We start from the raw sequence: 13769 nt of genomic DNA on the forward strand, positions 1-13769 counted from the left end.
TACCTCCCAACATGACCCTCTCCAGGAGGGACACTGCTCTGCTTCTGGACTTTTTTCTTAATTTATGATTGCCATCACCTGTTTTTTTTTTTTTAAATTCTTTATTTTTCATTTTGCCATATAGAACATTTTCCAAATATGTCAACATACATATCAAAAATAGAACGTAGACAGCAGTCTCATATCTTATCAACTGTAGTTATAAAACATCAGTAAATGGTTGCGAAAAGGAGAGATTAACAGATTCATATATGTTATCTTAAACTGTGTAACGTTCGGCAGAAGTTACAGAATCTGAAATAAAGAGCAACCCCGTAGCAATGTCGCTTAGTAACACAGTATTTAAACAAAGTGTGAGGTAGTAAACATTTGGAAACAAACAAAGAGAGGAGGACAAGGGGAAGAAGGGAAAAGGGAGAAGAAGAATGGGGGGGGGGGAGCAGATAGGCCACAGACGTAAAACATTTAGAGGGCAATGCGGGGGCCTTAACAACCTCCATCATCAGTGTATATTCAGGGTGCATAGTCAGCATAGGTCTTAGTGGTTTTAAAGTCAATCCAAAGAAACCAGGTAGCTATATAGTCTGAGTATTTGTCTAAGGCGGCAGAATAAACATCTTCCATATGCATGTAAAAGTCAATGCGTTGGAACCATTCCCATATTGTCGGTGGGTTAGTGGATCTCCAATGCACCGGGAGTACAGCTCTTGCCGCATTATTTAAGTGCTTAAGGAGGGACTTCTTGTAGCGTGAAAGGGGTATATCTGAATGAGATAATAGCCAAAAGTCCGGACCCGGTGGAACTGGGCCTCCCAAAATCTTTGCTGATAGATCCATAATTGTATTCCAAAATGGGGCAATTGACGGGCAGTCCCACCATATGTGGATCAGTGTACCAGTATCCCTACTACATCGCCAGCATAGAGGGGAAACTGAGGGGTAAAATTTATGTAGAAGAGACGGGCATCTATACCATCTCGTCAGTAATTTGTATTGTGTTTCCACAACGTCCAGGCTAGTGGAGCATTGTGCCATAACCCTGCAGTGTGTGTCCCATTGGATCTTGATTCCCCGATGTATTAAATCTTTATCCCAGGCGTCACAAAAAGAAGGGACCGTAGGAAAGGAACCCCGTTGAAGAATCTTGTGGATACCCGACACTACATGTGAGGGAGCTATCTCTTGACTGCACATGGATTCAAAGGGAGTGAGAGCCTTATAAAGGTCTATCGCCTCTCGCTGTGAGGTAACAAAGTGGTGTACCTGAAGGTAGAACCAATAATCTTTAGCGGGTATGTCGCCCGTTCTCTGTATTTCAGAGAATGTTTTGAGTTTGCCATGTGCAAGCAAGTGAATTACCCTAGTCACACCCACCCCCCCATCTAGAAGCAATCTTATTAGACCTTCCCGGGGGGAATAACGGATTATCGAAAATAGGCATAAGGGATGTTCGTTTAGACGAGATTCCCATCTTGTAGCGAAGCGTCCGCCATAAAGCTAAGGTGGGCCCCACAGTGGGATGTGATGAGCGACTAAATCTAGGGGACCAGGGCACTGCCTGTAGGTTAAGATTGGTGGAAGAAGACTCCAGGTCAACCCACTGCTTCCTATGGGAAGTGGGGCGGGACCAGTCTACAACTCTATGTAATAGTGTGGCATGGTAGTATGTAGTAATCATAGGTAATTGTTGTCCGCCTTGAGATTTCAGCCTAGATAAATGGCTATGCTTGAACCTAGGCTTCCGGCCGCCCCAAATGAAATGGCTTATCGCCTTGTGTGCTTCAGCTAAGAATTGAGGGGGAAGTTTCAAAGGGACGGTTTGAAAAAGGTATAGCAACCTTGGGAGAATGTTCATCTTCACTATATTTATACGGCCTAGCCATGAGAACCTCTGCGTGAGCCAGTGCCTCATCTCCTGTCTCAGTTTGCGAAGTAGAGGGGTATGTTTAATATTAGCTATAGTGGTGAGTGCCGATGGGATTTGAATTCCTAAATATGTAATATGGGATTTTTGCCATGTGAATTGGAATGATTGCGACAAGAGGGATGCCGTGGCAGGTGGGAGCGTGACATTCATTGCCATGGATTTCGAATAATTAATTTTAAAGTTCGACATGTCTCTGAACCGCGCAAATTCTTTCATAAGGTTGGGTTGTGAAATCAAAGGATTCGTTATGACCGCCAATAAGTCATCTGCAAAGAGGGCCAGACGATGGTCAGTTTTGCCAACCTGCCGGCCTGCAATGTTAGGGTTGCATCTGATCGCACGAGCCAGGGCCTCCATGCATAGAACAAAGATTAAGGGTGACAGCGGGCAACCCTGGCGTGTGCCGTTGGAGATTGATATGGGTTCAGAAAGGACGCCATTCACCCTAACCCGAGCAGACGGGGCTCTATATAATGAGAGAATCCTCTGCAGGAAAACATCTCCCAGACCCAAGCGCCGAAGCACTGCCTCCATAAAATCCCAATCCACCCGATCAAAGGCCTTTTCTGCGTCTGTGGAAAGGAGCATGAGGGGAGTATCGGTTATCTGCGCGTGTGCTATCAGATCAATGACTCTAATAGTATTATCCCTTGCCTCTCTGCCCATAACAAAGCCGACCTGATCAGGGTGTAGTATATCTGGCAGTAATGGCTTAAGGCGATTAGCCATGAGTTTTGCAAATAATTTAACATCTACATTTAATAGCGATATCGGCCTATAGCTGGAAGGGAGCGTCGGGTCTTTAGAGTCCTTTGGGATGACAGTAATATGGGCGCTCAAGGACTGGCTCGATAGAGGAGCCGCTGATGATATGGCATTGCAGGCCTGCAGGAGAAGGGGGTCGAGTTTATCCTGAAAGGCCTTATAATATGTGACTGGGAAACCATCCGGCCCTGGGCTTTTACCGTTAGGAGACGACTTTAGGGCAGCCTGCAGTTCTTCCCAAGTAAAAGGGTCATCTAGGGCCCGAGCAATGTCCGTTGGGAGAGTCGGGAAAGTGATTTCTTCCAAAAATTTCTGTATGTTATGTTTGTGATCTTTGCGTGCAGTTGATGTCCTCGTAGAGTTCAGGTTGTATAAGGCTGAGTAATAATTATGGAAAATCTCCGCTATCTCTGTATCAGAGGCCCGGGATACCCCGTCAGCACCCGTGAGTTTAGATATGTACGTTAAAGATCTCTGAGCTCTAAGAGCACGTGCCAGAAGTTTACCGGGTTTGTTTCCCCATCTATGATATTTATGTCGACATTTATGGAACGCCCTGCGGGTACCGTCGCTGAGTAAAGTATTAAGAGCTTGCCTCGCTGTTTGGAGTTCGGCAAAGGTGTCCGACGCCAACGTGGACTTATGAGTCAGTTCCAGTTTTTTTATTTTCTCTAGTAAGGCGTTTCTACACTCAACCTTCTGTTTTTTCAGGCGCGAGCCTAGTTGTATGCACTGTCCTCTAATCACACATTTATGTGCCTCCCACAATGTAACCGGGGATACATCACCAGTCGCATTCAAAGAGATGTAGTCGTCTATTGCTGTCTCAAGTTGGGCTCGGCAAACAGGGTCCCGAAGGAGTTGTTCATTGAACCGCCAGCGCCAGTGTTTGGGGGGGGGATGACGGAGAGAAAGTGTGAGCAGAATTAGGGCATGGCCTGATATTGTTATTTGGCCGATAGTTGCATCAATCAATAGATCCAGATGGGCATGGCTCACGCAGAGGCAATCTATTCGAGAATATGAGTTATGTGGGGGTGAGTAAAAAGTAAAATCTCTATCTGAAGGGTGCAGAAGACTCCAAGCGTCAACCAGTTGAAAATCATGTAAAACAGCTCTAAATCGTCTGGTCTCTCTAAGAGTATTCCGTGGAGACCCAGAGGAGAAATCCAAGCGGGGTTCAAGGACCCAATTAAGATCTCCTCCCACTACCAAAGTACCCATCAGGTTTTGCTCTATTAGTTCTAATGATTCCCTAAGAAACCGAGTTTGGCCTCGGTTAGGAAAGTAGAGATTTACAAAGGTGAATGTCTGATGGGCTATGGAAGCTCTAACCAGAATCCCCCTCCCATCACCTATCAACATTTCGGAGACATCCAGCAGTCTCAGATGCTTGGCAAAAAGAATGGCAACACCCCTAGCCCTTCGCTCCAGAATAATCGTTAAAGTAACCATTGGGAAAATGACGAGAGCAAAGACCCGGGGAGGCCCCTGCTTGAAATGTGTTTCCTGTAAGAAAACAACCTCTGCTCCATCGGTATGTAAGGTGTGTAGTAGGCCTGATCTCTTTTCAGGGATATTTAAACCCTTCACATTGTATGAAACAATTTTTAAGCTAGCCATATAGAAAAGAAAGCATGGATCAACTGACTGAACAATATACCTTGACTCCAACTCCGACACAGTGCCGCACCATAAATAACCTGAAATTGGTAGTGGCACGGGAGGGGGGGGGGGGGGGGGTAGGTGGGTAAACACATGAGGAAAGAAAGGAAGACATAGGTATTTTAACATAGAAAAAGAAGAGGAGAAACCAAAAAAGAAACATAGACAACAACATATAATAGCAGTCTCTGCATTGATAGCCATGGGTATAAATTGAGCATCCCATGGTCTAAGAAATGTACAGCAGAGAGGGGGGTCCAAAGGGTGATACCGGGTTCAACAATTTTAGATAGTTAAGTAAAAGGGTATTTTAAAGGGATACATCATGATCAGGAAGGAATTGGGCGGAAGGAAACCAATCAACCACCTCCTCCCACCTCGCCACCTAATCCCACACAGCCCACAAGAAACCTCCCAGGTTAGTTACGTAAATAACTTCTAACATTAAGAGAATAGTAGGCAATCTCTGGGCAGTTGAAGCTCATACATTAAATAACCAGTAAAAAGATCAATGTGAGCATTCAGTGAGGTAACCGGGAAAAAAAAGGATATCACAATTTAGGATGGCAAACGCAGTCATGAAATTTCAGATGTTTCATCAGTTCTGCCAGTCCGATTGCGTCGTCTGGAGGCGCCCACTCTTTTCCAAGGTTCCCTGCGGGGTAGTGCCGTAGTGGGAAGCTGCAGGGGGTCCGTCCAATTTGGCAGTGAGATTAACGGTAGACCCAGTGCGGTGCAGAATGATGGGACACCATCATAGTCCTCAAGAACATATCGGTTCCCATCACGGGTGACTTGGACGCTTAAAGGAAAGCCCCAGCGGAATCTGATATCCTTTTTCCGAAGAGCTTCCGTGAGGGGGTGGAGAAGACGCCTCTGTTGTAGGGTCACCCAGGAAAGGTCCTGGAAAATCTGTATGTGGTGGCCATTAAAATCTATGGTCGAGGCCTGTCTGGATTTCTGTAGGATAGTCTCTTTCACCTGAAAGTAATGTAGCCGGCAGATGACATCTCTAGGCCGCTCCGTGGGCGCTCCCCTCGGCCGTAGTGCCCGATGTGCTCTGTCAAACACTATTTGAGAGCTGGGGTCGGCACCAAGAAGGACGTTGAATATTGTAGTCAATGCCGCAACCAAGCCCTGGGGCTGCACATCTTCGGGTAGACCTTTGACCCTCAAGTTATTCCGCCTACCTCTGTTATCTATATCATCCAGTCTACGTCTCATTTCAGTGGTGGTACGTGAGTATCGAGATACAAGATCGTGGAGGTCGGCGAGCTTAGAGTCCGTTTCATCTCTGTGATCTTCCAGGTCGACCACTCTGTTTGCTACTTGCGTGAGATCAGACTGGATGGTGGAGAGACTCGCTTGTAGGTAATCATGAATTCTTTTTTCCATGTTGGATAAATCTTGTTGAATGTCTTGGCAAGTCGGAAGAGAGCGTAGCTGTATGAGGACTGCCACCATATCGGCAGAGTCTTTACTGGCAGACCCAGCTTGTCTGTGTTTTGGAGAGGGCGGGGCCTCAGCATCCTCCATGATGGTTGACGGCAAGGAGTCAGTGAGAGGGGTGGAGGTGGTGGGGTCAGGAACGGGGGGTGCCAAATAGAGTATGAAAGGCTGCAGCTTGTGTGGTTGCGGATTTAGCTTTTGACGCGTTACCAGAGCGGCGCCGTCTTGTCATTTGTCTGAGTGAAGAGAACAGAGTCCAGAACAGGGCCCCGAGGAAGAAAACATTAGTACATATCCCAATTAGAAGTATAACCCGCTATCCCCTCTGCGTGGCTTGGTCATATTATAGCATAATATACGTCAGGCGAAAGCCTGTAAGCACTGGAGTCAGCAGTGTGGCAGCATATAGAACCCGGTTGGTCATGTTCCGCTTTTGGTGTTCACATAGCCTCGGTGGGGAAGCCGCGTTGGCACCAGCGGCCGTTAGGAAGATGGCCGCCGCGGAGTAGCAAGGGAGGCAGTTCATATAATGTGCCTCAGCTAGGCTCTTTAAATAGGTCGCGGCTTTGGGGGAAGTCCTCAGGAGGTAACAGAGGGATTCAAGGTGGCAGGAGATCCGCTAGGGGTCGCAGCAGTTAGTTGGAGGACGGAGGTCACAGAATCCACGACTCGGCCGAACCTTCCGTGACCCGGCTAAAGGTCGCAAGCGTCTGTGTGGCCATCTCCCAATGACAGCCCGCAGGATGTACTCCCAGCCGTGTAGGGCCCTAGCAGGGTAAGCTCTCAGTCACTCTGGGGGGGTGAGGGGAGAGGTGTGTGGAGGAGCTGTGCGGCAAGATTGAATGTAAAACAGTTCCACTTACATTCTAGCTGTGGGATCAAAGATGGCTGCCGTTATATATACAGGCAGAGGATCTCACACAGTATCTGCGGTTCCAGGGGACAGGCAGTGGATCTTCCCTGCCCCAATTGTGCCCGAGGGTCCAAGGCAGGCTGGAGGAGGTATGAGGGAGCTCCCAGGCGAGAGGGTGAGCAGCTGCGGGTCCCGTTTCGGCCGCGCTCCGGTCCCGGAGCTCGGCGCCGGGAAGGCTCCAAAATCGAGGCCCCGGCTTCAGGATGAGTGGTAGGCCTCAGTCACAAAACAAGCCGGAAGGGCCACCCGATGGTGTCCCTGGGCAGAGGTTACTGGCCACAGTCGTGGGTAGAGCTGAGTAGGGTTGATTAGTTGTAGGGGCCAGCAGCAATAAGCAGGTTTAACACCTAACTAGCTGGAGCTCAGATACAGCACAACTCTCCAGATTAACGTTCCGCCATCACCTGTTTTGAACAGGTTAATGGATAAGAAAGGTGTTTCAGCACAGGTGCTGGCAATCATACATTAAGAGGGAAGTCCAGGAGCAGAGCATTCTGTCCCTCCTGGAGAGGGTCATGTTAGGAGGTATGGAGTCTACAGCGCCATACAGAGGAGGGGGACCACCCGGAGGTGCACACAGGCCCTCTCCTCTGTTGAAACACCCCTGCTCCAAGGCTTGATAAATCTGAGTCATAGTCTTGCAACATTGAATTAAACACTATTTGTGTTGTAAACTTGTGCAGGGTTATACAGTAGCATCACAAGTCATACCCCTTTAACAAGCTACATTTAACTTTTTGGTTGCTGTTTTTGTTGCAATTTGCTATTCCATGCCCCTACTTGCTTTGGCCATGTCTGCACCCCTACTGTCTGCATCTGCATGTCCATTCCAGCCACAGTCCCTGCCTGCTAAGTCCAGCTTTTGCCTCCAAAAACACATGCATTGCGGAAAAGAAACATGTGCACTAAAAAAGTCTGCTACTTGCAGACAGGAAAGACACATCTTACTCTGAATAATGCCCCATGTATGCAATTATCTGTGCAATTCTATCATTGGTTTTCATTAGTTTTGTTGTAATTTTCCATGGACATAATATTGTGTATAACCTAGAGATGAGAGGTTCTGGTTTGGAAAAATCTGACAGTACCGAATTTTGGATTACCATATAGAATCGAGTCATGGCTCAGTTTATTCCACAAATTCGGTTAGTAAAATGAGGCAAAATGTAATTTTCAGTAGTGGTCATTGGTAAGAATTGGAGGTGGGTGGAAAAGAAGGCATCTTTAATCTGCAATACAGGCTCCTCCTGTATATGTTCATTTGGACATCTGCCAGCAAGCGGTGAAATACTTATTGGGTGTTGTGGCTCTGTCAGCTGCATGCAAATAATAAATAAAAGCTGAAAGATATTTTTCTGGCTTAAAAATATTCTCAAGTCTCAAACTTTATAATATAGATTTTCGGGTAAGATTGTGTGTGTTTGAGGGACAGTGTATATCTACCCGGAAGGGATCAAATACTGTATTTATTGGGTGTTGCAGCTCCATCAGCTGCACCTCAAAATTATAAGATCTGAAAGAAGACAAGTCTTTTAATAAAACTGCAGGGAAACGGTAACAGTCCCTCGTTTCCCTATCACATTGTATATTAACTCTGTGCGGTGGCAGGTACAACTTCAAGTACAACAGTTTTACTCCTGTCCTGGTGTAAATCAATCTTGAATCGGTCCATAGAAGAACAGGAGCACCCCAGTGCTAGTTACATAGAAACATAGAATATGACGGCAGATAAGAACAACTTGGCCCATCTAGTGTGCCTCTTTTTAACTGTTGTTACCTCCAACCCTATTTGATCCGTATTTCTTTGTAAGGATACCCTTGTGTCTATCCCATGCATGTTTAAATTGCTCTACTGTCTTAGCCTCTACCACCTCTGATGGGAGGCTATTCCACTTTCCCACTACCCTTTCTGTGAAGTCATTTATTTGCCAATTTCAAATGAACCTACCTCAATCCAGTTTCAATGCATTCTCTGGCAGTCATAGTTCTTTAACATCTACTTTTAAAAAAGGTAAAGGGGTAAGAATAAGGTGCAAGAAAGGACACTCCAAATCTATACAATGTTTGAAATCTTTAAGAAAACATCACCTCTAACTATGAAGGGAAAAGTTATTGTTGAAAAATTTAAAATTGCCAACATGCCATATACCACATGCAGTGGCAAAGAAAGGCCCAGACCATGTCCTTTATTTGCAAGATGTGCTCTGATTACTGCTCTTTCAAGCACTAGAAGGCCAGTAAGGCATCTTCTGTAACCTCTCATGCACCATTCGCTTGCTCTCAGTCTAGATGTGTCACCTCTGAAACAGGTAAATCAGTGCACAAAAGAGCACTAAAGCTAAAGAACAAGCTGTGTATTCACATTTCACAGATTCCTGAGGATTGTCAAAGATGGTGTCCTGCTATCCCCCCCCCATTTTCTAAGGAGGGAATCTGGCCACACCTCCCCGCTTTGGCCATGCCCCCTCCCAGTACCAAGGCCTGGAAGAGCTGTCAGCAACCATGTGTGCGAGTCTGACACTAATCCTAGAGACGTTACTTCCACCATTTCTGAACCCTCTGCAAATGTGGGGATTGTTAGTAGTAAAAGTAATGATGTTGATGGTTTAGACATAGAAATTGAGGATGCTACCTTGGAAGTTGCAAATAGGCAACAGGATGAGGGGGATAATTGTGTACCTGCCACTAATGAGGATGATGATTAATGTGGGCAAGAACAAGTTAATAAAATTCAGGAGGACTGTATGTCAACCACCAATAGAAGCACTTCATGCCAGTCATAAGAAGCATATTGTCCTACCTGGGCATAAGACCAGAAAACCACCCCTTCCATGTGGAATAGTTTTCCCAAATCCTGACATTTGTCAAGGCATCTGTAGCACTTGTAGTGCCAAAGTAAGTAGAGGTAAATACATTAACCATCTAGGCACCTCCTCCCTGTTAAGTTAAGGCCCCCATATATCAGCAATCAAAAAAAAAAGCAATGCACAGGTTCTGAGATTTTTTATCCCAAATTTCTAGATTCTATAATCCACCAATCCGTGCCCATACATTACATATATTTTTGAGTGATTTCAGCAACTACAGATCTAACAATCTTAAAAGACTCAGCAGTTTACTAGAATTGGTCTGCAAATCAGCTAATTGTTACCATACACTAGCAATCTACTGCCCCAATTGATCTGTGAAATACACCATGTTGGACAACCTGATTTAACAATCCCAATCGATTTTTGGTCTGAGTCTGCGATCTGTGATGCTCATATATTGCAGATTAATGTATACAATCGTCTGCAAACTGGCAAATTGCCCCAATCAATTGCTGATATATGGGGCTCTTTTTATTTTTTTGCAGTGCGTTATTTCAAGTTGTTTATCAAAATCTGGAAGATCAAATATAATAACAAGCAGTCTAGCATCAGCTACCAGCAGCATGGATAGATACCAAAACAATCAATCTCCACCGCCAACACCTTATTCATCAACCTCCTCATTATCGATTGTAGGTACAGTAGTCCTCCCACATCCAACTTGCAAAGGCAAACTGACTCCTCTAATGCAATTTACGAATCTCAAGAAAAATCATTACGTGCAAGGGATGCTGCTGCTGGGGGTGAGTCTTCATCACAAAATAATCATTTGCAAGAGCAGGAATGGAGAACCTTCGGCCCTCCAGCTGTTGTTGAACTACACATCCCAGCATGCCTTGCAACAGTTTTTGCATGGCTAAATAGCAAAACTGTAGCAAGGCATGCTGGTATGTGTAGTTCAACAACAGCTGGAGGGCCGAAGGTTCTCCATCCCTGTGCAAGAGGAACCAAGTATGACAGCTGACAACCTGTTGCACAGCAAATCACTGAAGCCATAATGGCTATTTTAGTATTAGATCTGCATCCAATATCTGCCATCAATGAATCGGGTTTTTCCTAATTAGTAGAGGTCATGTGTCTCTGCTACGAAATTTCATCTTGATTGCATTTTTCCAGAACAGCAATACCTCATCTGTATCGGTACATTAATCAAAAAGTTATTCTTTGCTTAGAAAATAGCATTGTTCCAACTATCCACATAACTACGGATATGTGGACAAGTTTTACTGGTCAAACTACAGATTACAAGATTATGACAGCCCACAGGGTGGGTGTGTCACCTTCAGCAGCAGTTGTATCTAACACACAATGCCAGTTTATTCACAGGCAGGCTGCGTGCTGCATCACTGGCTTCACAAAGAGGCATACTGGTGCTAATATACTGGAAATACTCAGGAATGTGATAGCAAAATGGCTTACTCCCCCTAAGACTCCCTTCAGTATTTGTCATTTAAATGAACATTGAATGAGCATTGCAACTGGGTGACTTTCATCATGTACCATATTAGGTGCACACAATAATCTTGGTGGTTCAAAATTTCTTAAAATATAACAGGTCCATGCAGGAGATGCTGATTGCGGCCTGTATAATGTCTTTGCATTAACAGAATTCAGCAACCGCACATAGGAGATTGCAGTATCTGCTAGAACAGTTTGATTTGCCATGCCACCAACTGAAGCAGAGGTTCTCAAACTCGGTCCTCAGGAGCCCACATAGTGCATGTTTTGCAGGTAACCCAGCAGGTGCACAGGTGTATTAATTACTCACTGACACATTTTAAAAGGTCCTCAGGTGGAGCTAATTATTTCACTTGCGATTCTGTGAGGAGACCTGCAAAACATGCACTGTGTGGGCCCCCGAGGACCGAGTTTGAGAACCTCTGAACTGAAGGAAGAGGTAGTAACCAGGTGGAATTCCTCCTTTTATATGCTTCAGCAACTAGAGGAATAGTAACAAGCCATCAAGATGTACAAATCAAGCCATGATATAAGGAGAGGGGGGACATGTTACATAAGTGCAACACACTGGAGAGTACTCTTGGTTTTATGCAAGCTACTGAAACCATTTGAAATTGTAACCTATGATGTGAGTTCAGACACTGCCAGCCTGAGTTAGGTTATACCCTTAATTAAACTACTGGAAAAGCAGATAGGGAAGCTGAAGGAAGAGATGAAACTAAGCAAGTTTGCTAAGTTTGTTGGACTTGTAGATCCAGTTCTTTGTCAGGACCAGAGGGTTTGCAATATCTTGCATTACGACAACTGGTCAGGCTTAAAAGAAATCCCCACACATATTGAAACATATACTTTGGCTTAATCTGATACAGTGAACATAAATAGAATGGTGGAGTGGAGGATTACCTTAATGATAATGTACAATTTAGCATCTCACACAGTCCCTTTGAATGCTGGGAGGAAAATAAGGCAATTTGGAGCCCCTTGTAAAATTAGCTATGGTTTACTTTAAGCTGCTCACCCTCCACTATGTCCTCAAAAAGAGTGATTAGCAAGGTCAGGAATCTTGTAAGCCATTAGTGTAGGAGGATAGTTTCAATAAATGTAGAAAAACTGATGTTCATCAAAAGTAATGACAAATTTTATTTGTAAGACGTGCTGTCATTTGCCGAGACTGTAACTGTGGATTCCAGTGGCAATGAGTTAATATTGTATGATGATGATATTAACAGTGATGAGAGTGATGATGACGATGATGACATCTTCAACTTTGAGGATGATTAACACTGTTAGTTCTAAGCCCATTGGTAGCTTAGTTTAACCAAACCACCAAAATATTTTCTTTTGTGGAGGCCCAAACAAACCAAGCACTTCAGCCACAAAAGTGGCAGTCCCTGTCGCTGAAGTGCTTGCTTGGTTAAACTGTGCATGTTCTTTTTAATATACAAAATAAGAAAGAGAGGAATCAAGTACAATTACATCATGTACCACTTTCTATTATGGGCTTTGCCAACTTTACTGATTTAGTGTAAAGACTATTGATAGGTGTGTACTATTTTGTGGTGTACACAGTTGGTAAATAGTAGACACCAGTAGAAGAGAAGTGTTGGAGACACACCAGCCAGATAGACTTAACAAGGAGCTTTGGGTTTATTGTACTGCACAGGATTTGTATAGCCATGCTGACAGTTACACAGACAAGAAGCAGAGATGGAGTGGAGCATACAGAGGACCAGCCTTTCTTGTATGTTAACAGACAATGCAGAATATCACAGGGTCCCCCACAGAGCTGAGTATTACATATCCATGTAGTATTGTGGCACTCAAACACAGTAGCAGGATGGTGCCTTGCATGCACAGAAGACCTAATGGTGGCCATCTTTGTAAAGGATAGGTTAACTGTGGAAATGCTTGATTGAAGTTAATGGTAAAGCACATGACCACTGAACTGAGTCAAATCAACTGACACTTTATTATAAGTAAAAGATTAAACAATTATACTGAGCTTCAACTAAGTGTTCAGGCAATACAGGTTATTGCGCTTCTTAACATATGGTGTTATTCCAAGGAGTCCCTGCCACTATCAACACCTGGATAATCAAGGAAATGTACAGTATGGACACTATATGCTGCAGTCTTATGTCCCAATGCAAGGCTGAGAGTTTTATGTAGTAACCCCCAGTATTTAATTTGGAATATAGTTGGTGGCCATTAGACCTTAACCCCATATTAGGTTAGTCTTAGTTCCAATGTAACATAAATAATCATTGTCTTACACATGTGCATATAACTGAAACACAGATAGTGATGTGTCTTGGAATTTCCAGTGTTACACAAATAGATTCTAACATCGCCTAGTAGGGACATGTAAAAGACATTATAAGATGGAGTCATTCAGGTAACAATCCACCCTTGGCCTTTACATGTCATTAAACATAATAGTATTTGGTGATATCATCATACTGCCGGGGAAGACATTTAGGTAGGACCGTCTCAATACAAACACCAATTTTATCACTATATAAATTATAATGAGAAACACTTTCACACCTTCACATAAACTACTGTGTATGATTCCTCCTACCCATCTACTCCATCCCTTAAATCAATTTGAAAGGTTTAACCAATTGAACCATCCTCCTTCCAAATCATGTTCTGGTTCATTGTGTTCCTTACTTAAAACTTCTAACTTTCTTTATATGTGCATCTGTAGGATCACTTAAAT

The sequence above is a fragment of the Pseudophryne corroboree genome, chromosome 10, assembly GCF_028390025.1.
Source record: "Pseudophryne corroboree isolate aPseCor3 chromosome 10, aPseCor3.hap2, whole genome shotgun sequence".
Taxonomy (NCBI): Eukaryota; Metazoa; Chordata; class Amphibia; order Anura; family Myobatrachidae; genus Pseudophryne; species Pseudophryne corroboree.